Below are 23,810 nucleotides of genomic sequence, written 5' to 3' on the forward strand. Positions count from 1 at the left end.
CCCAGTCACTGTGGGTTAAATCACGTACTCGTAATTTGGGCAAAGATCCCTCTCGGTAGAGAACGTTGATGATGGAAAGCGACCCAAGCTTCACTTTACCGAGCTCAACCCATTGTTACGTGAGTTATGAACTTCCCGGCTCTTCGAAAGGGACTGATGCTGCACTGCGCTACTTAGCACAGCCAGCAGTAATTATTAACTGGGATTTGGAAGGTGACCATGTGGACTGGTTTTCCAGCTGCCAGTGGGAACATTTAGCAGGCAAAATTCTGTACTCAGCTGCAATTTAGTAAGTACTGTGTGATCCGTGTTCTTCACAATTTTGATGTAAAGCAATGATTTCATTTCCATACGTAGAATAGCAAGTAAGCATTGTAAGCATGCTACTTGTCTGATATAAAAATAAAAGCTGTTAAAAGAAAGAGATGATGGACAACCACATAACAATGTGTTTAAAAATTAATGAGAGTGTAAGAAGGGGTTATTTAAAATGTTCTTTCAGGATAAGAATAGCTCAGAGGTTTCCCCTGCCCCCAAAACAATCCTGAAGACATGTAAGTCTTGAAAGTTTAAATGCTCGGTGAAGTGAAATGGTGAATATTTCTTCCCTTTTCAGATATTTGAATATTAATTTCTGTTACTGTTTTTGGAGCATTTTTTAAATTCAACCTTGGGTTTTGGGCGTGCTGATTTGAGATGTAACTGAGAAGAGGACCAAGCAGATCCTGATCTTTTAGGTGCTTTTGAGCTTGAGAGTTAGCAAAAGAGTAAAGCAGTTGGTTTCAGGATCAGTGCCATGCACACTTTCCTCTGTTAATTCTATTTTAGGACACACTTCTGGTTGAACCCCACCAACAGTACTCCTTCAGAGTCACCGGCTTTGTAATCACATCCAAGTTGGCCCAAGTTGACCTTATCGCTCCGTACAACCACCTGAAAGGAGGTTGTAGCGAGGTGGGGGTCGGTCTCTTCTCCCATGTAACAAGCAATAGAACAAGAGGAAATGGCCTCAAGCAGCGCCAGGGGAGGTTTAGATTGGATATTAGGAAAAATTTCATTACAGAAAGGGTTATCAAGCATTGGAACAGGCTGCCCAGGGAAGTGGTGGAGTCACCATCCCTGGAGGTCTTTAAAAGACATGTAGACATGGTGCTTAGGGACATGGCTTAATGGTGGCATTGGCAGTGGTGGGTTAGTGGTTGGACTTGATGATCTTAAAGATCCCTTCCAATCTAGATGATTCTATGATTCCACGAAAAAAGACCCCACACGTATATGTGTCATCACCAAATGGCACAGCCTCTACCTGCTAACTAGATAATCTTTGGCAAGTTAACAAAAGGTTTATGTTCATGGAGAAAGTCCTGCAGCAACGTACTGGCTGTTTCCACAGCCAGGATTTGAACAGGATTTGGGTGATCTGAGGATCTTCCAAAATCTCCTGTGAGGCAATAGTTTTATAATTCTGCTGTCTAAACAGGTAAATAAAACCAGGGAGGACAGGAATCTAGTAGACTATTAGACAAAAACCAGCGTGCTGTGAGAAGTTACACACCTTTTTGTATGTTCTCTGATATAGTCTGGAGAAGATAGGACTATCTTACTCAATTGCGTAAAAGCACTTAAGGTTAGTAGGCAGGAGAAAAACAGCTTTAGAAAAAATGGAAGATGTATTTGAAAGGAAAGAACTGAAAGAAAATTAGGTTTCTGGCCTTCTGCCACCCTTAACATATGCTCGGAAATGAGTGTGTTTGGGTTATTTATGTATCATTCCCAAATAGCAGAAGGCAAGGAGTCTGCCATTCAGACTACGTTACAGCATAACATCCATGGTCCCTGGAATAAACAATAGTTTTGTGGAGACTGTCATAAACTGCAGAGACCCTGAGTACCCGTGGGACAGAATACATACTGCACAGGGCGCGGGGAGAGGCATGGGCTTCATCTGTTCCACCCATCGAGCACATATATAATTTTTATTCTGGATGTCACCGAGATGCTCGGGCAAGGCGGGTTCCTCATGTGCATAAAATGAGTGATGCCTTCACAGGCAGGAAACAGCGGTGGCTTGGGTATCCTGCCTGCCTGGCCCTCTGCGGAGGGTACCGAACCCTCTGAGGGGGCTGGTGATGCTTGAACATACTTAGGAGAGCGTGGGATTCTCTAGGATGGGCTCCGAGGTCTGCAGTTGCATGGTTGAAGCTGATATGGGCTGCCACCAAAACGGATTGTCCGTGCTCTCCTGCCAACCAGACCTCCTATAGTGAATTGTATTAATTAAACTAGTTGAAAACTAACTTTTATTTATTAAAGTGTTCCGGATAGGTTAGTTCTTCAGTCATGTTGTGACCGTAGGAAAATTAGGGTGAAAATGCACGTCCTGGGCTCAGGAAAAGAAATAGGCTGATCTTTCAGGCAGGAGACTGTAGGAAGATTAATTTGTGTTTATCATTAAATGAGAGCCTAAAGATGTAGATTAATTTATTTATACTTATAGCAACAAATTAGCTGGAATTCGGGTAGCATTCTGCAGGTGCACAGTCCAATCATCTCCATGTTTTCAGTTTTGAGTCTTTACCTTGTGTCTTTATTAGTGTCTGAAAAAGCCCTAATCAGTGAGCTAATTTGATTTCCAAGACACCGTTGATGAAACTCCCAGATGATCCCAAGTTTGGATGTACTAGAGGCAGCAGTGAGTGCAGAGAAATAATGTGTAGGGTGCTAAGGGAAATAATACACATTACCAAATATAACATTGGAAATTCAAACTGGTGGCTAATACATCCAGGGGAAAAAAACCTAAAATATACTTACTCCAGAGGAAAAAAAAAAAAAAAGCCTCACAGAGATTAATCAACAGCTGCTGTTTTCAACCCTGTATTTTCTGCAGCCCCCAAAGTTTTCCACTACGTCTTCAGCCTCCTGTAGACCAGTTGTCAGCAGGCATCAATGTATTTGCTTCTCTTAGTGGCATGTCCCCTTGAAGCCACCCGCCAACATGGAGGTCCGCAGCCCTCTGGCTGAAAACCATTGAGCACTCTGACAGCAGGGAAGCACTGAAGCCACAAAGCTTCAGATTCTCCATATTGATACGTGGCCAGATTTTGAAAAGACCTCATCACCCACCTACACTGAACTAAGATGTGGTGACACACTTGGTCAGCATGCAGCAGCAGCTTTAAGCCCTCAGCACACTACTCCAGGCACATGGTCACCTTTGAAAAGACCCTTAAAATCCCAAATCCCCCACTGCTGAGACTGCCAGCTTTTCCATGTAACATAGGATTATATTTCCTGCATTGTGGAGACAAATCCCCATCACGGACCAGGTAGATAACAGTCCTCCTCTACAGAAGTCCAAAGAGACCATTCTTGATATATCATATTAATTTCAGAGTACTTCAGCACATGAAGGATGTAGATCTAGCAGAGACAGTTTAAGAAAAGAACAACAGAAATGATTAGGCTTTAAAGCCGACATGTGAGCTCAGATTGCATGGGTCTGATATATGTGTACCTTGTCTGAAAGTGACAACTGAAGTGGAGCACAAAATAGCTGCCTACAAGTATCAGTGTATTAAACACAAAGAAGATGATGTATTTATTGCGTTTAAAAAGCAATTCACTAAAAGCAGTGAGAGAGTTTTCGTTGGGTTGGTTTTTTTGTTTGTTTTTTTTTCCAAAACGGAAAGGTTAGATTAAATACTAAGCCAATCCTGCTGACCAGGAAGTTTTTTACAGTGCTGAATATTGTACCAAGGGGCTAGAGGCATTTTAGAAATAGTATAAGATGAATCATTTTATATAAGATGGAGTTACTTTCTAATGTAACTCTGTGATCAGAAAGATTAGGCAACCAGGTAAGATGCCCTCTGCCTTCTATGCCCAGCTAATGACTGTCTTCCCAGCAAGAAATCCCCTACAAGAGGGGATTTTTAAGATGCTTTGAAAGGCTCCTCTGCAAGGTTTTTCACGTCAGACACCCTCCCAGACATTGTCCTGTTGGAAAGGGGCCATGTTTGCTTCTCACTTGCAGAAAGTCCACTTCAAATTTGGCAGAAACAAGAGGGCCCAAAGGGAAATCACGGTAATTCACACGCAGCTCCCAACTCCTGGCAGCACGCCTCCATTGAAACCACACCGCAGAGACCCCTCCTGCCAGACATATCAGATCCCAGGAATCTGCAAAAGCAATTCTTAAGCTTAGATCTTTTAAACAGATTCAAACACAAGATGCATTTGGGTTTGAAAGGATCCAGGAGATGGCAAAGGTAGTCAAGGTCTTCTACACCAAGAACTTCTGTGGAAATGCCTGAGCATTCTCAGCTACGTTTCCAAGTAATTTAATCTTCATCATGTTCCTCCTGTAATGACTGGATTGCAAAAGCCGGTTAATGTTTATGGGTCCATGTGTTTTTGTCTCCCCACCTGCTCTAGTAAAGTAACAAAACTGTTACGACCTGTAATTAATTCCAGAGGTTTCATTTATTATCTCTGATTAAATTAATACCTGTGTAATAATGAAGATATAAGAAGATATAATACACTATCAGGAGCACGTGCAATCAAGCTACAGGCAACACTGTAAAAACACATTAAAGGTTGTGACTCACAGTTTTATGCAATATTTCACAGCTTTTTCCATGTCAACAACATTGTAATGTGCATTTTTATATTTCAACTGGCTGAACTAATCCAAGTAGGAGGTCTTTTGACGAACTATTTAGGACAGCAATGTCCAAAATGTTTGTGCTGCTGATTCCACTTCTTGTTTTACTTCCAGCATCACTCCCTGACTCCCAGTTGCAAAACCCACTTCTGCAATTTAGGACTGCCAAACCTCTTCTGGGAACCACACAGTCACTGTGACACTGGAAGGGCTATCACATTTCAAGGTGTTTGACAAACATTTCCTAAGACAGCCTCTCGTAATTAAAACAATACATACATGGGGCTTAAGGCAGTAATTCTCCAACTTTTTTCTTGTCTCACTCAACTTCCAGTTCTCCAAAACACTGGAGGAAAAAAACAGTCCCTTAGCCCTTATACTCACATACAGCAAATCCCTGCAGAGCAGGTGACAGAGGGGAAACCGAGGCTTCATGGCCACCGTTTCTGCAAAGGACAGCAGAGGAGTGTGACCATGACTTGCCCTGCCAACCACTTGATACCACCCCCAGCAGTGCTTAATAATGCTTCTGCACTCAACCAGAGTTGAATCACACCTGCTTTCCTCTCCGCCTTCAGTAGGTGAAGAAGATGCCTCTTCATCAGAGTTCCAAAGCCCATTGGTAATGCCCCCAGGAAGCCTGTTGATGACTTCTGGTATGATGGAAACAAGAAGGTACTTCTCATGTCACCACCCAGGATACCCTCCCTGCCCATCCTCCAGGGCCCTGACCCCTCATCTCAGAGGCATTTTCATTCTCAAACACAGAGCTGTAGATAGACCCCATCCTCTCAGGACTTTTATATATTACCCAGTTTGACATTGAAATAAGACACTGAAATTATTCTGGTACAACAGGAGAGGAATGCCCAGCCCTATAGAAGAAACCGCATTCCAAGAATACCATTTATTTTTGGCATGGCATAGTCACTATAGTGTAGTGGGAATGGAAGAGCTGGCCTCCTAAAATGCATTGGCAATCTTTAAGGAGAATGAAACAAGCAGACAGTGGTTTCCGTGCCTTTTGGGATGTAATGAATTAAACTTGGCGATATGGGATTTTGAACAACAGAGCAAATTAGCAGTGCCAAGAACAAAGGCGGCAGAATCAGAGGTAAAGGTGCAAAGGCCCCGTAACCTGTGACGAGGTGAAAAGCCCAGAGCAGAGAGGACAAAACTTCCAAAACGGAGGTTCTGACCTGCCCATTTTCTAATTGCAGTTTTCTGTAGAGCTGTGGCGTTCCAGCAGTGAAAGCAAATGACCTTGATAGGAAAAAGGTATTGCTGCCTTAACACGCTACTGAAAGCGTAGCCGCTGGCATTCAGTCGTGCTAGGCAGTCTCAAAGGAAGCCTGAAGTGGAGTGGCCAGTGTTCACAGTGACTTCCTCCAGGGCTGTTTCCTGATCCGAAAATCCCCCTACTAATTCATCTTCAGGAGTTCAGCAACAGTTAGGTGATTTGGGGGAAAAAACAAACCAAACCAAACCAAACCAAACCAAACCAAAACAAAACAAAACAAAACCCAAACTAACTCCAAAAGTATGCCAGCATTTTTTATAGTGCCCCATCTTGTTTCTGTATGAAGATGGGCAGTGGTATTTACAGAATCATAGAATGGTTTGGGTTGGAAGGGACCCTGAAGATCATCAAGTTCCAACCCCGCTGTCATAAGCAGAGGCACCTCCCACTAGACCAGGTTGCCCAAGGCCACATCCAGCCTGGCCTTGGACACCTCCAGGGATGGGGCCTCCACAACCTCTCTGGGCAACCTGTGCCAGTGCCTTACCACCCTCAAAGTGAAAAAATTCTTCCTAATGTTTAATCTGAACCTGCCCTCTTCCAGTTTAAAGCCATTCCCCCTCGTCCTATCACTACACGCCCTAGTAAAGTGTCCTTCTCCAGCTCTCCTGTAGGCCCCCTTTAGGTACTGGAAGGCTGCAATAAGGTCTCCCCGGAGCCTTCTCTTCTCCAGGCTGAACAACCCCAACTTTCTACCACAGCTGTCTTTTGTACTTCTGTCTTCCGGCTGTACAGCTGTCTACCATAGCTGTCTTTTGCCTGGGTACAATCCACCTTAGCTAAAAGTAGGGCCCAGAAAGCTGGCAGAATTTCCACTTTGCTTTGCTGCACTTGGAGCCAGAGGTTCTTGTTGTTTTAAAGATTTCCTTTAGGTGCTTACCCTGGTCTTCCTTTGAACAACCATCCCTCGGAATATCATCTGTGTAGACAGTAAAACCTTTTTGATATAGTGACATAACCGTGCCTTTTTCTCAGTCAGAGATGACTCAATGCACACAAGAGTCGCACAACAGAAAGACGTGAAAGTATACTGTCTCATTAAAGTTATTATGGTCCCCCGTCCTGCCTATATGCAGCAGGGTCTAATGCCATGCTCCCATTCCATGGGATTTCTCATAGCCCTGCACACACAGGGACCCTACGACCAGCTTGAAGCCGCATAAAACTCTGCTGCTTTCCATTTTTGTGAATCCTGCCTGCCCGTTTGGCAACTGTGGAGGAGTCAGCATCTCCCACCATAGAGCTTGATGCCGCATTACCACCTGAGCAGCGTTGGGGTGAGCGTGCCAGGGCTGCCGGGGCTGCCGGGGTCACTGGGGCCACCAGGGCCAGGCATGGTGGTGTGGCAGGAGGCGTAGGGAGGAACCACCGCTTCTCCTTACCTCCTCAGGATTTTGAACCACCCGTGGGGAGCTGCGGCTGCGAGAATGGCAAAACTGTGTCACAGCACAAACCTGGTGGCCACAGAAGTGTCAGCGCTTTGAGACAAGTTTTAAAATGTGGATGTGAGTGCCTTTGAAGTACCCTTTAAGATAATGTTTTCTGGCAATTTTTTACTCGTGTTTGTGCACTGGGGATCCCCAAAGGAGCATTTCTGTTGTGATTCCTACATCTTCCTACTGATCTGCTGTGACACTCAAGGTTATGCTGAGACTGTACTCGGCACATCGCTGATACTGTTGGGTAGGAACCGTGCTGCACGTGCCCAGGACTGGGTTTGAACCTGCTCTCTTTGATCAGTACTGCATTTCTGCTTCTACCTGACTGCTGTATTCTGGGTGAAGCTCTGTGATTTCCTCCAGTTTTGGCTGCTGGCTAATTTAAATGTGACACCAACCATTCCAACAGAATTTGGAGGCTTTTCCACCACCCATGTTTTTGCAGGTCAGCAAACAAGACGTTTGTCTTTGAAACAAACATGGCCACAGAACAATTAAAATTGGGAATGCATCATTCCAAAGAAAATAACTATAACTCTCTCTTCCATTTTTTATGATATTGCTATAAACAATTTTTTTTTCTTTCCTGGACTACCAATTCACATGGTTTCCAGTGAAGTCCTGAGTTGTTTCTCCCTCACTTCTATGCAGCTGGTGACTATATACGCATTCATGTTTTCTGTTCCTTTCAGGAATAAAATATTCATCACGCACTTACAGAAAGGCACGAAAATCATCTGCCTAGTCTTTACAGGAGAAGTAGAAAGATTTGAAAACATGCTCTGCTTGCCTTCCCATTTGCACAGATGAACAGGTTTACTTGGAAGTCTTTTCTTTTAATCTTTGTTTTACTTTGCCCTTTTCGTAAGTGTCTTAAGCCCGCAACGCCTTTGCTTCCATTCCTGTCATGGTGCAATAGTAACAAGTTAAATGTTTTTACGTATCTATTTCTCTCATAAACCAGTCTCTGCTTATATACTTGGGGAGAACGCAACAAGTCAACAGAACCTGAATTTTCGGAAGTTTACTGCTGCTTTTGAGTGTGCAGGTTTAGACCTACCTCTGCAGAAGTAATCAGCATATAGTTGACAATGATAGTAACTGTGAAATCAGTCCCTTTGGCGTTCTGGTGCTGAGTGTCAAGGAGAGCTCTTAAAAGTAGTTTCTGCTTTTGAAAACCTTGGACTTAAGCCAGAGCTTTCATCTCCTTATCTATGAAAATGGAATATGGCTTAAATACCTCTCCAACAGCTCATGAAGGTTCATTAATGTTTATAAAATGCTCGGAATTGAAAAGCAGTGAGTATTACTGATTATTTATTAATTCCTGTTGTCTTGCACCTTCACATTCCTTTCACATGTCAAAGAAGAGGATTTTGTGGGCAGCAGAACCAGCAAAACCTGTAACAGCCTCCACTCTCCCGTCTGCCTTCCCTCACTGCAACAGTCTCCCTGTACCCCCCTCCCCAGCCCCCTACTTTGCCTTTACATCTCAATCCCCCCTTCCTGCTGTGCCTCCTGTCTCCCCTCCTTGCGGCGTGGTCCAGGACTCCCTTCCAGGGCCTCCGTGTGGAGGCCGGCTGGTCCAGCACATCAGCAGAACGGCCAAGAAGTGGGAGCATGAAAATTGGTTGGACTTGAGAGACTGAAGAGCAAAAATGAGGGCAGACTCCACAGCAGAGCCCTTCTTCACCAATCTTCATTCTGACGGAGCTTGTAAAGCTCCATCTCTCCGCCCCTCTCTCTGCTTTGGCTGAAATTAGCCATAGGTTTAAGAGTTACTGGGAATGAGGAGGCTGGTACAAGACTGTGTAAATACAGAGTTGATTTCTTCCTTTCTTGATCAAGTAAATGCTTGAAATGTTCTCAATGTTCAGATCGTAAATAAACCGCACTGAGCAAACTCACTTTTTCCTGTTCAAGCCATTTATCTAAGTACAGTATTGACATTTCTCTGCTGCTTTTTACAAGGTTGTACTCACAGTGGTGGTTGTATGTGAGTTGATGCATTCGCGGTACAGATTAAGTCTTCTAAGGACACAGTTTTTTGTCTCAGAAGTGCTTACATTCTCCAGGAACCAGACTCAGGACCTTAACAAAAAAGCATTTTCAGAAGCATTTTCATCCTATCAAACTATCTTGTAGTAGCCCTCAGCCCAGTTACCTTGTGCCAATGCGACGTAAAATTTATTCTTGCGCTGGCATGGCCTGTGGAAGCTGCAGTAACTCCTTTGGGCCAGAAGAAGGATGTTGTAAGCCCAGGAGCCTGCTGGGGCATGCCATCTTCTAAAGACAAAGAACACATCTGAAAAAATACAGGAACGTGTACATCCGTACAGGCACTTTGTATACCTACACGGAGAATGCAGTGAGCTAACGGGGGAACCAAAATTAAGCTAGTCGTGTGAGCTCTTTGCCCTTTTTGGGCTGAGAAGCAGCCCTGGGACTCGGGAGACCTGATTCTTTCAGTTCTGCCACATGTTCACGGCTCTGGCAAGTTATACCCCTGCCCGCTTCTCGCTGTAGGCTTTGCCCTGACTTACATGCGTGGGTGTGGATACCCAGACAAACCAAATGTGCCTGAAAGCACACATTTGATTCACAGGTCTATGTGCAAGTCCACGCGAGGAGTTTTGGGAGGGTGGCTAGGACTTCAAAGCATCACTGCTATGAACTACCTGAGGAACTGTTTCACCGCGCGCTGCGGGAAGACGTGTTTGTCTTTCCTCAACTCCTGCTCACAGACGTTCCCAGTCCATTATTAAATTACCAAAAATAAAATACTTCTGATTCAGCATTTTCTCCTTTGTGTCCTCTCCAGCTGCTGCCCAGGCATGGATCCTGCACCAGCGAACGAGCTGTTCCTGTTTTGGACTGTGATGTTATTTCAGAAGGATGCACACAGACAGCTCTGGCCATGAAGGGCATTTCGGTGGTGTTTTTTTTAACCCTTACTTGATGGTGACAGTTCCTGGCAAAGACGTGGTGCTGCTGACGTAGCAGAAGGGAGACAGCTGTTGTTTGCCTCAGCCCTCACCAGCTGAGGTCTCTGGTGCCACGGGGTTGTGAAATTGCGTCAAGATCTAGAGTAGGGGTGAAGAGCAGCAGCTACAGAGTAAATTGCGTAGGGAAAGCTGCCTTCATGGAGCCCTGTGGTGCTCCGACCCACAGGTGCTACAATAAACCAAGGAGCGGGGACAGTGCAGGAATAGGTCATTGCTACTAACCTGGGGATGGCTGCACCAGGCTTAGGTGACCATTTTCAGGTTGATTAGACAACTTCTAATGCTGTGACAGTAAGATGTTTGTGCTGTGGTTGCTGATGCCAAACCACAGGCTCCGGTGGCTAATACATGTGAAATAGTAGCTGGCTGAGGGAGGGTGTGCTTTTCCGACTGCACGGATGGCATGTGTCTGTCCTTGGCGTGATCTCTGCAAGAAACGCAGGAATGATTGGCGGCCAGGGACAGAGATCTGCAGATGGTGGCTGATCACAGGGAAACATTTACGGACACAAGCACAGGACGCATAGTGCATGAAACAAGGATCCCGAGGAAAGCTAGGGTTTCCCCTTTGGAGAAGGGACTCAGTTTATTTCCAGTAATATACTTACATATAGAATGTTTCTGCCCATTATTAAATTATGTGACCCACCTCACTATCTTCTGTCCTGGCATGTGAAGTTATATGCTGAGGTCAGATCACCTGATGGGAAAAGAAGGTTTAATTATATACTAAACACTTGCAGAATGGTTTCACTTGCTGAAGGCAAAATGGCTCAGCCTTCAACCTTGTTTGGATGCCAGTGTGCTCCGTGCCATTTGTGTTTACACAGCACTCTGCACCTTCACAGCTTCCCAACAGGGAGTTGGACTAGATGATCTCTAGAGGTCCCTTCCAACTCTGAAACTCCGTGATTCCGTGAGGGTGTCAGTTAAGGACGTCAGTCTTCTGTGATAGGCAGGGACAGCAAGAGAAATCAGGGATCCCACAGGGTCTCACGTATCTGTGCTGCAAGTGGCACGCTTGTGTGCTTTTGTGCATCACAATTTATGTATGTGAGAGGAAGACTTTCATGCTGTAGGTGCTTCTTGATTCTTCTTCCTTTCCCATGCATTCCAAGGCCAACCATGTTTAAAAAAATTTGGATCTGTGTCCAAAATCACTAAGCACTTGCAGAAGAACAGGGAACCTTTATTCCCCACACACCCCCCTCCCCCCCCCCCGCCTTTTCTAAGGAGAAAACTGTATTCTTTTTTTTGTCAGTGGGGAAGGGGAGAAGAGACTTTTCTTATTTACATTGTTCATCACAACAAGGGCACTGATTTTTTAGTCTCTCTCTTATCTCATCTCTACCCGTTAGCCTGTTCTGAATCCCTTGCAAGACAGTAGTTTCCAGACACTCAGTTCAGATTTAAGCTTGAAGGAATTTGGGAAACAAGTAGCTTGGGTTTAGTGAGGAAGGGTAGGGCAACTGAAGAAAAGGCATGTCACCAACACTGGTTTAAATACCTTTTTAGGGTACTGACTTGTTGGAATTCCGTAACAGAAGAAGCTGCTTCCCAGAGCTGTGACAAGAGACCCTATCTCCTTGCTAAAAATGTTTAAACATTATCTGCTGACCACCATATTAGTGAATAGGGATGAACTAAAGGAAGCTTAGTTTCTTAAATGATCTTATAAATTTCTCCATTAAAAAAAAATCTCAAACATCACAATAAGGATGTTAGGAAGGCATTAGCAGATGTCAGACTAAGTTGGAGAAGCTGTCTGAAAACCAAAGCTGCTTTTCCTTTTGCCTGTGTGCCCTTCTCCCATAATGTGGCATCATGCTACATATCTCCAAGGTGTTTACGCACTTCCATTGACACTTAGACTTAAAATACAGGTCACTGGGGACAATGCTGTGATGCTGAAATATAAGAGAATATATATATGTCACAATAGAAATATGAACTCACGTTCACTAGGCTTATGATCTTAGCTTTATCTTCAGAGCATTTCCCAGGCATCTGGAATATTTTCCATATATCACTGCAAACACAGGTAGAGTAAATAAATAATTATGCTACATACTTCCCTCCGACACAGAAACACACACACACTGCTCAGGACCCTATCTTACAGTGGAAGAGGCAGGTGGTCAGGCAGCCAGGGGACAGGCTGGGCTTCTGCCTTGGTCTGAATATACTTGGTATGTTCGGTAGGAAGAAGTCTCCTAACAGCGACACTGGAAAAAATCAGAGGCTGCACACAACTTAATCTATGGGCAAATCTGCACTCTTCATCTGAGGCAGCACGTGCACTTGCAATGGGGGTATCAACTGACTGGTTAGATGTGAACCTGTCCCTATTTCTCCAGTGTATATTACTCTCCATGACAGCAATTACCTGGGAAACACTTGTCAGGTAACGGCAAAGACAGTGATGACCACCTCTCTAGCACTGGCTTTGCATTTCTTTTCCACCATGTTCCTTGAGCCACCACTGAGCAGCTCCCCAGAACATGACCTTAACATCAAGTCCCTTTGGGATATAAAGAAAAAACCCAAGCGTGCTCTGACCCCTACCACCCACGTCCAACAACCCCGGCTCCTTCCCTTCCCCTGTGCCACCTCTCTCTCCCCACCCCTGCAATACTGCCAAGCACCCAGGAGACCCCCTCCAGAAGTACCTCTGAATTGCCACCCCTGTCCCTCTCATTCTTCCTCCCTCAGGAGGCAACACGCATCATGGCAGTGTTCCAGCCACGCACAAGTTGACCCCCAGTGTGTCGCTGCCTACCCGCTGAATTCAACCAGTACTTTCTTCTCCAGTGAGGGAACCAATGAGCTCTTTCGTCTGGCCCAGCCACTGATTTTCATAAAACTTATGTGCATTTAACACCTTTTGAAAGAATTTCGCCTCTCTGTCAGATCTGGCTGGAAAGATTAATGGTCAGAAGTTGATGGGGGGAGGGAAGAGGGGAAGGGGGCTGATCTGATAGACAGACCAATAGACAATGTGATTGCATCAGTCTCATTTCCTTAGGAAACTGGGCTAAAAATAAAAGGCTTTATTTGCCCCTGGGAATTAAGCAGAATGTCTCTCACATCTTTACAAAACATTTGTTTCTATGTATACTTATAAATAGTCGGGATGGGAGAGGAAGTTTGCACTGGATTTTGAGCAGAGAATTAAAAGGAAGAGCAGGAGGTTCATGAATTTCAAAACCTGGGATCCTTTTAGACACACGACAGCACAGCAACAAATGCAGGGTCTTGTACACCAACGCCACGTTACCCAGGTGTATAAATTGTTGGCCTGCAAACCAACTGCCCGTTGGGCAATTTTTCACACCACCAGAGAATGAATGCGCTTTTTCTGCACCGATGATGGATGATGTGCTTTAGATCAAATCCTTCGTGGACTTTGAAGTCAGCAGACTCTCACAGGTATAAGCGAGCAACACGGAAATTGCTATATTTGACCAGATTTATGGTCTAGAGATTCCTGTCTGACGGGGACCAAGACTAGCTACTCCAGAGGAAATACTCCCCAAAAAGGTCTCATCCATCATTAACAGATTGTGTAAGCTGAAGATGATCTTACAGGCCTTCTCAATTTCTCCTTTCCTGTATTAACGCTAGATATTTTTGTTATCTTTGAAAATGTCAGATGCCTCCTTACAACCTTGTCCTCAGCAATAGTCTGTGGCAGTAAGTTCTTTTTATGCATGCTATATGTATAATGCTTTTTGTTTACAAGATTTGAATTTACTACCTTTCTGTTTCATTGAACTGGCAGCATGGTAGACTTGGGCTTTCATAGTCATACTTAACAGATAGGGAACAAAGTATTTCCACATCCTCTAGAAACTTCTGATTGTTGCGAGACATGAGTGCCGACATAACACCAAAAAAAGGGAACGATTTGTACAGTAGGAGCTGAGGGGGACTTCCCTCATAGTGGGTTGGCAGCACAGAAGCCGTTGTATTGTCCACCTCCTTTGCTTTTGCATTACCTTTTGGTTTTTGCTTCAATGGCCTATGCACAGAAGGCCCTTCTTCCTGAGACATGCTAGAATTTCCATTACAGGGATACTTTGCAGTCCCAGCAAATGCTGTACTGAAGACTGTCACTAGTGACAGTCCTTGTCCTGAAGAATTTAGGTTTAAAATATGAAAGACCAGCGCAGTCTGAGTACAGGGGATGCAATACACCCTTGGAAGATAAGAATAGGAACATATATCTTTGCCTGCAGGTATAACTGGGGCTCTTAACAGGACTTCGCCTCAGCTCAGCTTCAAGACTTGATCTTGCTTTCCCAGGGGATTCAGCGCAACTTTAGGGATGGGATTCATAGAATCATAGAATGGTTTAGGTTGGAAGGGACCTTAAAGACCATCTAGTTCCAATCCCCCTGTCATAGGCAGGGACACCTCCCACTAGACCAGGTAGCTCAAAGCCCCATCCAGCCTGGCCTTGGACACCTCCAGGGATGGGGCTTCCACAACTTCTCTGGGCAACCTGTGCCAGTGCCTCACCACCCTCACAGTGAAAAATTTCTTCCTAATATCTAATCTTAATCTACCCTCTTCCACTTTAGAACCGTTATCCCTCGTCCTATCACTACATGCCCTAGTAAAAAGTCCTTCCCCAGCTCTCCTGTAGGCCCCCTTTAGGTACTGGAAGGCCGCAATAAGGTCTCCCCAGAGTCTTCTCTTCTCCAGGCTGAACAACCCCAACCCTCTCAGCCTGTCCTCATAGCAGAGGTGCTCCAGCCCTCTGATCACCTTTGTGGCCCTTCTCTGGACCTGCTTCAACAAGTCCATGTCTTTCCTATTCTGGGGGCTCCAGAGCTGGACGCAGTACTCCAGGTGGGGTCTCACCAGAGCAGAGTAGAGGGCAAGAACCACCTCCCTTGACCTGCTGGCCACACTTCTGATGCAGCCCAGGATATGGCTGGCTTTCTGGGCTGAGATCACACACTGCTGGCTCATGTTGAATTTCTTATCAATCAGCACCCCTGGGTCCTTCTCCTCAGGGCTGGTCTCGATCCATTCTCCGCCGAGCCTGTATTTGTGCTTGGGATTTTCCTGACCCAGATGTAGGACCTTGCACTTGGCCTTGTTGAACTTCGTGAAGTTGGCTTGGGCCCAGCTCTCCAGCCTGTCTAGGTCCCTCTGGATGACATCCCTCCACTCCAGCGTGTCTACCTTGCCACACAGCTTAGTATCATCAGCAAACTTGCTGAGGGTGCAAGACTGATCTGTCCTAACTTAGAGGTCAAAAATTAAAGATCTGAGCTGATCATTCTACAGTCCCTCTACAGTCAGCCAAGAGAATTCGGTACTTCCAGGAGACTGTTCAGGTGTCCTATCTTAAGTAAAATGGTAACACACATTTCTTCTGTCTAATTACATGCATCTGAGATTTCTTCTCGCACTGGTTTAAAACCCATGCGCCACTCTACTGCTTTCAGCAGAGTTACTCATTACTACCACCATCTATTCAAGACAGATTATTTTTTCCATTTCCAAATATGTCAACCAAATGAAGATGGTCTTCTTGATCATCTCTGTCACTAGTTAGACGCCAGTGTCTCTGGTACAGGAAGAAATAGAACTTTATTTACATTTTAGTCCCAAAACATGTGCCTGTGCCTGTCTTAGGTACCTTGTTTGTTAAATAGCTTTGAATTTCTTAGCTTACCTCTGAGAATCTTGCATCTTCATTTCAGCCTAACTTGCACCCTGGAAACTACTACTAATTCAAAAAGCATCTTAAACTTCAAAATCACTTACGTATTCTCAGAAATATTCTCATAATCTTGAAAGTAAAGCGCAGAGATCAGAAAAAAATGTGAACAAAATGGTAAACAAAGCAGCTGATTTTTTTTTAAGCTCAAAAGCAAAAATCCTGTCTAATTATACTCAACTGCAATAAAGCTTGAGTCATGACTTGTCAGATGATCCTCTTGGTTGATGGGGTTACAAACCAACAGCCGCACACTGGGAAAGCAAGCAAAATGAAGAGCTTACATAAGCATGTCTTCCTTGTTTCCCTGGGCCTTTACTTTTCTCTCTCTCTCTGTATTACCTTATGTTCAACCAACCCATAGGGCAGAAGCTGTATTTCCTAATATCTTGATAGTATAATGCATGTTTATGTTGCCATACAGCTAATTGATGTGTAAAGAATATGAGCGATGCTGTGAAAAGCCAGAAGGGTAGGGTTAATACTTGATGTAAACTTGGCTTACATTCATTTTTTATAAACACTCCCTGAAAAAACATGTCACAGCACTGGAAAAAGAAGGTCTTTGCTTGTAAAACGAGGAAAATATATGGCCGGTGCAGCCTGGCAACGCTGCTGTTGGTTGTATGTCCAAGTAGCCACACACGCAGGCTAGTCAGGGCACTGTACGGCTGCTTCACATCTTGCTCATTGACTTCTCAGAAACCGCTCCTGAAAACAAGACTCTCCATAGGATGTAACTACTGAGTTATTCATCAAAAGGGAACTGCTCTCTTGTCTTATGATGTGTATGTTTGCTGATTTCATTTTTTTCTGTGTGTGTTTCTTAGTCCACCCACTTAGTGTGAATGAGGCTGTCCCATAAATCAGCTATCTCCAATCTAGAGGGCATCCTTGGGCAGTTTACTTCGCCATGGAGCTAACATGCTGCATTCTCTGACAGCACTGACTGGATGTGGATCGTTAATATCTTTTGTCGTGACCAGAGAAGATAAGCAAAGCTGTGTCTGGGTACAGTGATTTTGTGTTTTTCCCTTTTATTTCCTTGTACCAAGGATTACAGCTTGCTTGTTTCACGACACTGAAAATCATATGCTTCTAATCAGCTGATTGCAACAAACATATTGCGGGCAAGGTGGAGAGACATTCAGTAGACAGAGATTGTGGATTTTTTTTTTAGTAGAGAGATATTGTGTTGCATTTGCCCTGTCTTTGAATCACATTAAATATACACACTGTTAAAAGCCTACTGAAATGTTCAAATGTCAGTGTTTCAAATGAAAATCAATAGCATGCTATTAGGCTCATTATATTGCTGTTATGCATCATTAAAATGTATTTAAAAGCTTTCAGCATAAAATAGAAGATGGGACGAATAACAAGATGCTTTGAGGATGTGCAGCATACTTGGAAGGCAATGAAGAGTCAGGCACAAGAGAAACTTTGCAGACAGCTGGAAAGCAAAGAGCTCACAGTGTTTGAAACATATGGGAACATGAGAAAACGAATAACGCAGAACTATGAGGATACAAATCAGTGGAGCTGTACCACCGCTGGAGGAAAATGAAATCATCAAATAATTTTAAAGATACTTTTATAAATGGGTCTTAGCAGTTTGAGGTTCTCTCTCTGCCTGGTCTATATATATATCACCATGCCACAATGCTCAGTAATGCCCCTAAAAATACTACTGACATTTTGCCTTCTTGCACAAAAGGATTGTATCAGGTCCTAAAAGCGCATTTAAAAATTAGCTTTTCCAAGCATCTTTCTGGTCAAATGTCATGTGGAAAAGTGTCACATGATCAGATACGCTAATTTACTTCTTCCCTACCTGAAATTTCCAATGAAATGATTTCCAATGAAAAACTTTTGGTTTAATACTTAAATATGTGTGCGCGTATGTTTATACATGAATAAGTACATACACATATGATTATACACATATGAAAGACAGTATCCATACTAAATTTCTGAAGTTTTCTTTCTAAAGGGAAAGAACGGGAAGGAGTGACTCTCTCAATGGCTGGGACTTTAAATGGGCAAGAGGGACAACAGATTTCCAGTCCCTACACATATGGTTTTTTATGCTTTTATACCTGATTGCCATTGAGCACGTGCTTGCCTTGTTCCCAGAGCAGGACTAGAACACAGACCACTGTCCTGCTTCTCACCAAGCGCACTCTCACTAAAACCATCAGACCCTGCTTTTGCTCCCTTTCCCTCACGCTGAATCTTCAATCCCTGTAAACAAAGCAAAGTAACTTCAGCCAGAGGAGATAAACACTCCTCTGCTCCTAAGAGCCATAGCCTGGGCTGGAGCTTAAAACCCTACAGGCAGAGGAACAAAGAGAACCTGAATTTCCCACTTCCTGGACAAAAGCTCTCTAATCAGCTCTGAATTATTGAATACTCTTTCAGAAGGTGGATTTCAAGTTTGTAGCATAAGCACAAAGTCCTTCCTCCCACAATTTTAGCTGCATAGGTAAAGATTCAACAGAAATTGATTTTGGATAAAGCATAAATCAAGTCATCGAGCCAGGGAACGGAAATAGTCCCATTTGAGTCAGATGTGCAACCGCATAGCTCGAATTATAAATGCTGAGTGCTCAAATTAAAGTTCACGGTGAAGAGTTCCCCAGCAATGCATATACTGAATGTTTTCACGCAACCACATGCTCAGCTATTTTAGAATTACAGATGGGTTTAAAAAAATCCTTGTCTGATTAAATGGTAAGAAAAAAGGACAAATGAAATTATCATTTTGCTTCAAATCATTTTGAGGAAAAAATGTTTCTGAGGTATCAGGGAAGGGTTTCCTAGTCAGAAGAAGGGTCTAGGCAAAGATATATATGCAATATCAATACTATATGCTGCTTTTACATGCCAATGTGACCCTGCTGGAGTATGACCATTGATTTTAATTGGGGCCCAAGCACCATCTCTTCTGGAAGTGTCTAACACTCAAGAAACCAAGAGAGTGGACTAATTAATGTACATGTGTGAGCAGTCACCATTTGAAACTGGCTTAAAATGCAGAGCTATCACTAAAATTCAGAGTAGTTAAAGAATTCAGCAACAAACATGTTTCTTTCTAAGACATCCCATGCTCAGCACTTATGAAGCCATTCATGCTATGATATTTTTTGGTGCTTCTTAAGTGCTCTTCAAGCAGTATCCAAGAATCCCTTGGCATCTTTGAGGTCTGACTAACAACTGAAGATGCTTGCTCATAGTTACTCAGGAAGGCTTTTAAGGCATTGTTAGCATGCCAATATTGTTGATTGCTCCAAGAATAATAAAATCTATTACTGCATTGGTGGTCCCATCTTGTGTTTTGAATTGAAGAGATGAACTAGGAAGAAAAACATGCAGTGGCTGCTAGAAAGATACATGTGAAGAGATGCATACAAAACATACCTACTCCTTCCTCTTTCTGGTATGTTGCTATTTAAAATGCACCATAGATGGGATGGGTCACTTAAATTGTTGTAGAAAGGCATTTGTGTACAAGAAAGAAGACTCATGAGAATAAACAGAACAATCTGGAAGTGCTTTAATTTCCCCTTTGACTTTAAGGTGTGATTTAATTCCTTCCCACTGTGTCCTTCCCAGATGAAATGTGGGATAAAAGATATGCTGGTGAGAGTTGTTTCCTAAGTATTCAGCCTCTTTAATAGAAGAAACTCAAATACTTGCTGCAGAACAAGTCAATTTAATACATCTTCTTTGCCACTTTTTCTTTCTCCTTCCAAATGCTGTCTTTTTCTATTGCTCCTTCATTAGTAGTGTTTTTTCCTAGTGCCCACAATGCAGTTCGTATTCCTTGGCTGTCATCTAAAATACAATAGCAAACAATGACATAATCAATTTTAATAAGGAAAGAAGGAAAACCAACTCCTACAGTTCAATTACATGGCCTTTCCCTGAGCCCAGGAAATCAAATCAAATCAACCTGAATGTGCTCCTTTGGTCGTGGATCTAATTTTCCAGTAACAATTACAATTTATCAAAGGCTGGTGTTCATTTAAATATGAAAACAATTGCATACTAATGCTCAAATAATTTGTAAAGGTTTATTTGTATTTGCAAGGTGTTGCCCGCCAAGCTAGAATGTCTGTGTCACTTTTAGTTTGGAATCTGTGCATCTGTATTAGCATTTATGAGCCAACAGGACAGAGTTAGACAAGGAGACTGAGTGTCAGTAATTTACATATAGCCCCAACCCCTTTATCCTTCTTTAGGAACTCAAAGCATGATTTTTACTGAGGTTCTTACTCAAACCCAAACATAAAGAATGATGGGTATATTTTATGCTTTTATTGACCATTTAACAGCTATTCTATAAGCCATCTAGAAGAAATGGAATATGCTCAGCCTGCTCCCAGAGGAGCTGTTCTGCAAAGGCAGAAAACTGAACCATTCCCTTTACACCATGAGACTGTGCTGCGGTGATGTATCTCCTGCGGAATCTGACCCCCCCCAGACCCACTGAAGTAGCTGGGGCCCCGACCTTCCTCCTTGAGTGTAATGTGATCTATTTCAGAAATCAAATCTGGCTGAGAACTCATGTATTTGAGTCTGCACTAGTATCACATATTCTTGCTTCTTCATTACACAAGTTTTGAGCCCCAGAATATCCAACGCACATGCCTACAAAATATAGCACCCTGTGCAGATACAGAAACCCTCTTTTGCAGCACATTTACTACATTTCCTGCCCCAAGGAAGTGTCCCATCTTTTTCTTAGATTAAGATTTTTGCTACCCTGAAATGGCAATATGTTTTAAAATCATCATGACTTCCAAATTCCCTTTGTCAGCTGATGCTTGTGCCCACCCCACTTCCTATAAAGTATTCCATCTGCTAAACTGTTAGCTTTCCTGCTCTGACCAGAAACCTTTTAATTTGCATAGAATAATTTCAGCTGGCTGCATTAGCCACATATGAGTCACACAGTTTTTTTGCTATATCTCTGTCACTGAGGAAACTTTCTATTTCTCTGAAGTCCATTTCTGTAATTCTGCATCCATTATTCCAGCAAGTACATTATCCAATAGTGGATTACATTTCTGAAATTTATAGGAAAAGAAGAGACAGCTTTCTCTTTATAAACATGTTTCTTTTTTTGCAACAAATCCTTTGCTCTGCTATCTTCAGCAGAGTTTGTTATCAGGAGCAGGCTGTACAAAAAAGGCCAGCTGGATAGAAGCACCACCGGTCTATTTGACTGTGGATTAGTACCCAGCAAACTGTCCCTCAATTTAAGGCACAATTTTAGGTGTGAATACTTCTAACCATAAACTTAATCCCAAAAATGAATAAAAATAACTTTTGTCATCACACCAGAAGTTGAAAATCTGCTGGTCAGTCTGAGGTGAACAGATAAGCACAGTGTACAAAAGCATTGAGGGAAAGAGGCTATAGGAAAGAAGAAAAATTAATTCTTTGCATGTCTACACGGGATCTTGGAGATATTCCCAGACAAGAACCTTTACTGATGGGGTACAAGTCAAGATAACTGTCTCACAGTGAAGTGTTAGTAAAAGATGTGAAATGAAATGCATAAAATGAGTCACTATCATCACCAGGATCGGATGGGATTCACTCAAGAGGTTTGTATCAGCTGGAGAATGAAGATGCTAAACGATGAACTGCAATGTGCAACCTGCTCATAAAAATGGTCTCAGTATCAAAGAAATAATGGTGGCAAGTCTGATACCAATCTTTAAAAGGCCGTGGGAGTAATCCAACAAACTATAAACCACCAAGTCCAATTTCTGTACTAAGCAAATTGCATGAAACTACAGCAATGACCAGAACTTGTGTGCATAAAGGTAAGACTTAGGAGTAACCTTCCTGTGTGTGCGTAAAGGGACGGATGATGCATTCTTCCCATGTACATGCTGAGTTTCCCTGCAAGACAAAATCATTCAGGACTGTAAGAACAAAAACTGGCAGGAAGGTGCTGCCGGAGATTTTTGTAATATTGCATGACTGAAACAAATGGCAGTGATATCAAATATGTGACAAATGCAAAGTAAAATACTGCAATGAGGGCGGGGTGGAAAGGCACTTTCCCTTTTGTAGTGGTGGGTGCTCAGCTCTGTTCCTGCTGAGGACATTGAGGACAATTATTTTCTAGCATCAGGTTCATGGGTCTAAAGAGCAAACATGAAAAAGGAAAAGAGAAATAAACAGGACTCATACAATAAAGGTGTATAAATCTACAGGACACTCACAGCATGCATACTAGATGCAAGTTTGGTCCCCCTTCTCAAAAAGGATACCACAGAAGTAGAAAAGACATGAGAGGGGCAACAAGGGTGGCAGATCAAGGATCCCACAGAAGGGGACATGATCTTAGAGTGGAACAACCGAGGTAATACATAAGAGATGCACAGAATGACAAGCAATGAGCAGAGTGGAGAAGGAAGTACTGGTTTGCACAGCATGGTTCTTAAACTGCAGAACTCATTGCCACAGAGTTTTATGCATGCCAAAAATAGAAATGGGTTCACAGAGCACTTAAGAGGAGCTCAAGGAAGAAAGTTTCCTTGGGGCTGGAAATCACAGTGATGAGCATTCAACCTTTGACTTGGAAAGCACCTAAACAGCAGACCACCAGAAGCCAAGTGTACGCACTCCATGCTTTCCCCACTAGATGCTTCTGTTAGCAGTCATAGACAAGATGCTGGGTTAGATAACAGCATCCGATGGTTTTGTGTAGAGTTATGGACATTTACAGCCACAGCTACTCCACAGGAGTTTCTTTCATTTAGACCAGCAACACCCTATCAGGAAAACTTAGTTTTGCTGTAATAAGCTATCACTCTCCCAAGTCTTTTATACTCTTGTATGAAACTGTATCTCCCAGTCTCTGAGAGACCCAGAAACAGCCGCTTGGGCCTCTTTCACTCTGCAGACCACTGACATGGTTTCAACTTCTCAATCTATTGCAACGGGTCTTCAACCCAACAGAACCAAAATTCTTTCTCTGACAGGAACAGAAAACTACATTTTCTCTACAGGTCAGCAAGACAAAGTTTTGAATACCTCCAGAAAAGGAAGACTTCACAACCTCTCTGTCACCCTCAAAGTAAAGTTTTTCATCATGCTGATTTCCAGTTTGTGCCCGTTGCCTCTTGTCCTGTTGCTGGACACCACTGAAAAGAGTCAGGCCCCATCCTCTTGACACCCGCCCTTTAGATATTTATAAGGATTGATAAGATCCCCTCTTAGTCTTCTCCAGGCTAAACAGCCCCAGGTCTCTCAGCCTTTCCTCATAAGAGAGATGCTCCATTCCCTTGATCATCTTTGTAGCTCTCTGCTGGACTCTCTCCAATAGTTCCTTGTTTTTCTTGAACCGGGGAGCCCAGAACTAGACACAGCACTCCAGACGCAGCCTCACCAGGGCAGAGTAGAGGAGGAGGATGACCTCCTTTGACCTGCTGGCCACACTCTTTTTAATACACCCCAGGATGCCATTGGCCCTCTTGGCCACCAGGGCACATTGCTGGCTCATGGTCACCCTGTTGCCCACCAGGACTCCTAGGTCCCTCCCTGCAGAGCTGCTCTCCAGCAGGTCAATCCCTAAAGTGTACCGACGCATAGGGTTATTCCTCCGCAGGTGCAGAACTCTACACTTGCCCTTGTTGAACTT

This window comes from Vanellus vanellus (assembly GCF_965231255.1).
Source record: "Vanellus vanellus genome assembly, chromosome: 1".
Taxonomy (NCBI): Eukaryota; Metazoa; Chordata; class Aves; order Charadriiformes; family Charadriidae; genus Vanellus; species Vanellus vanellus.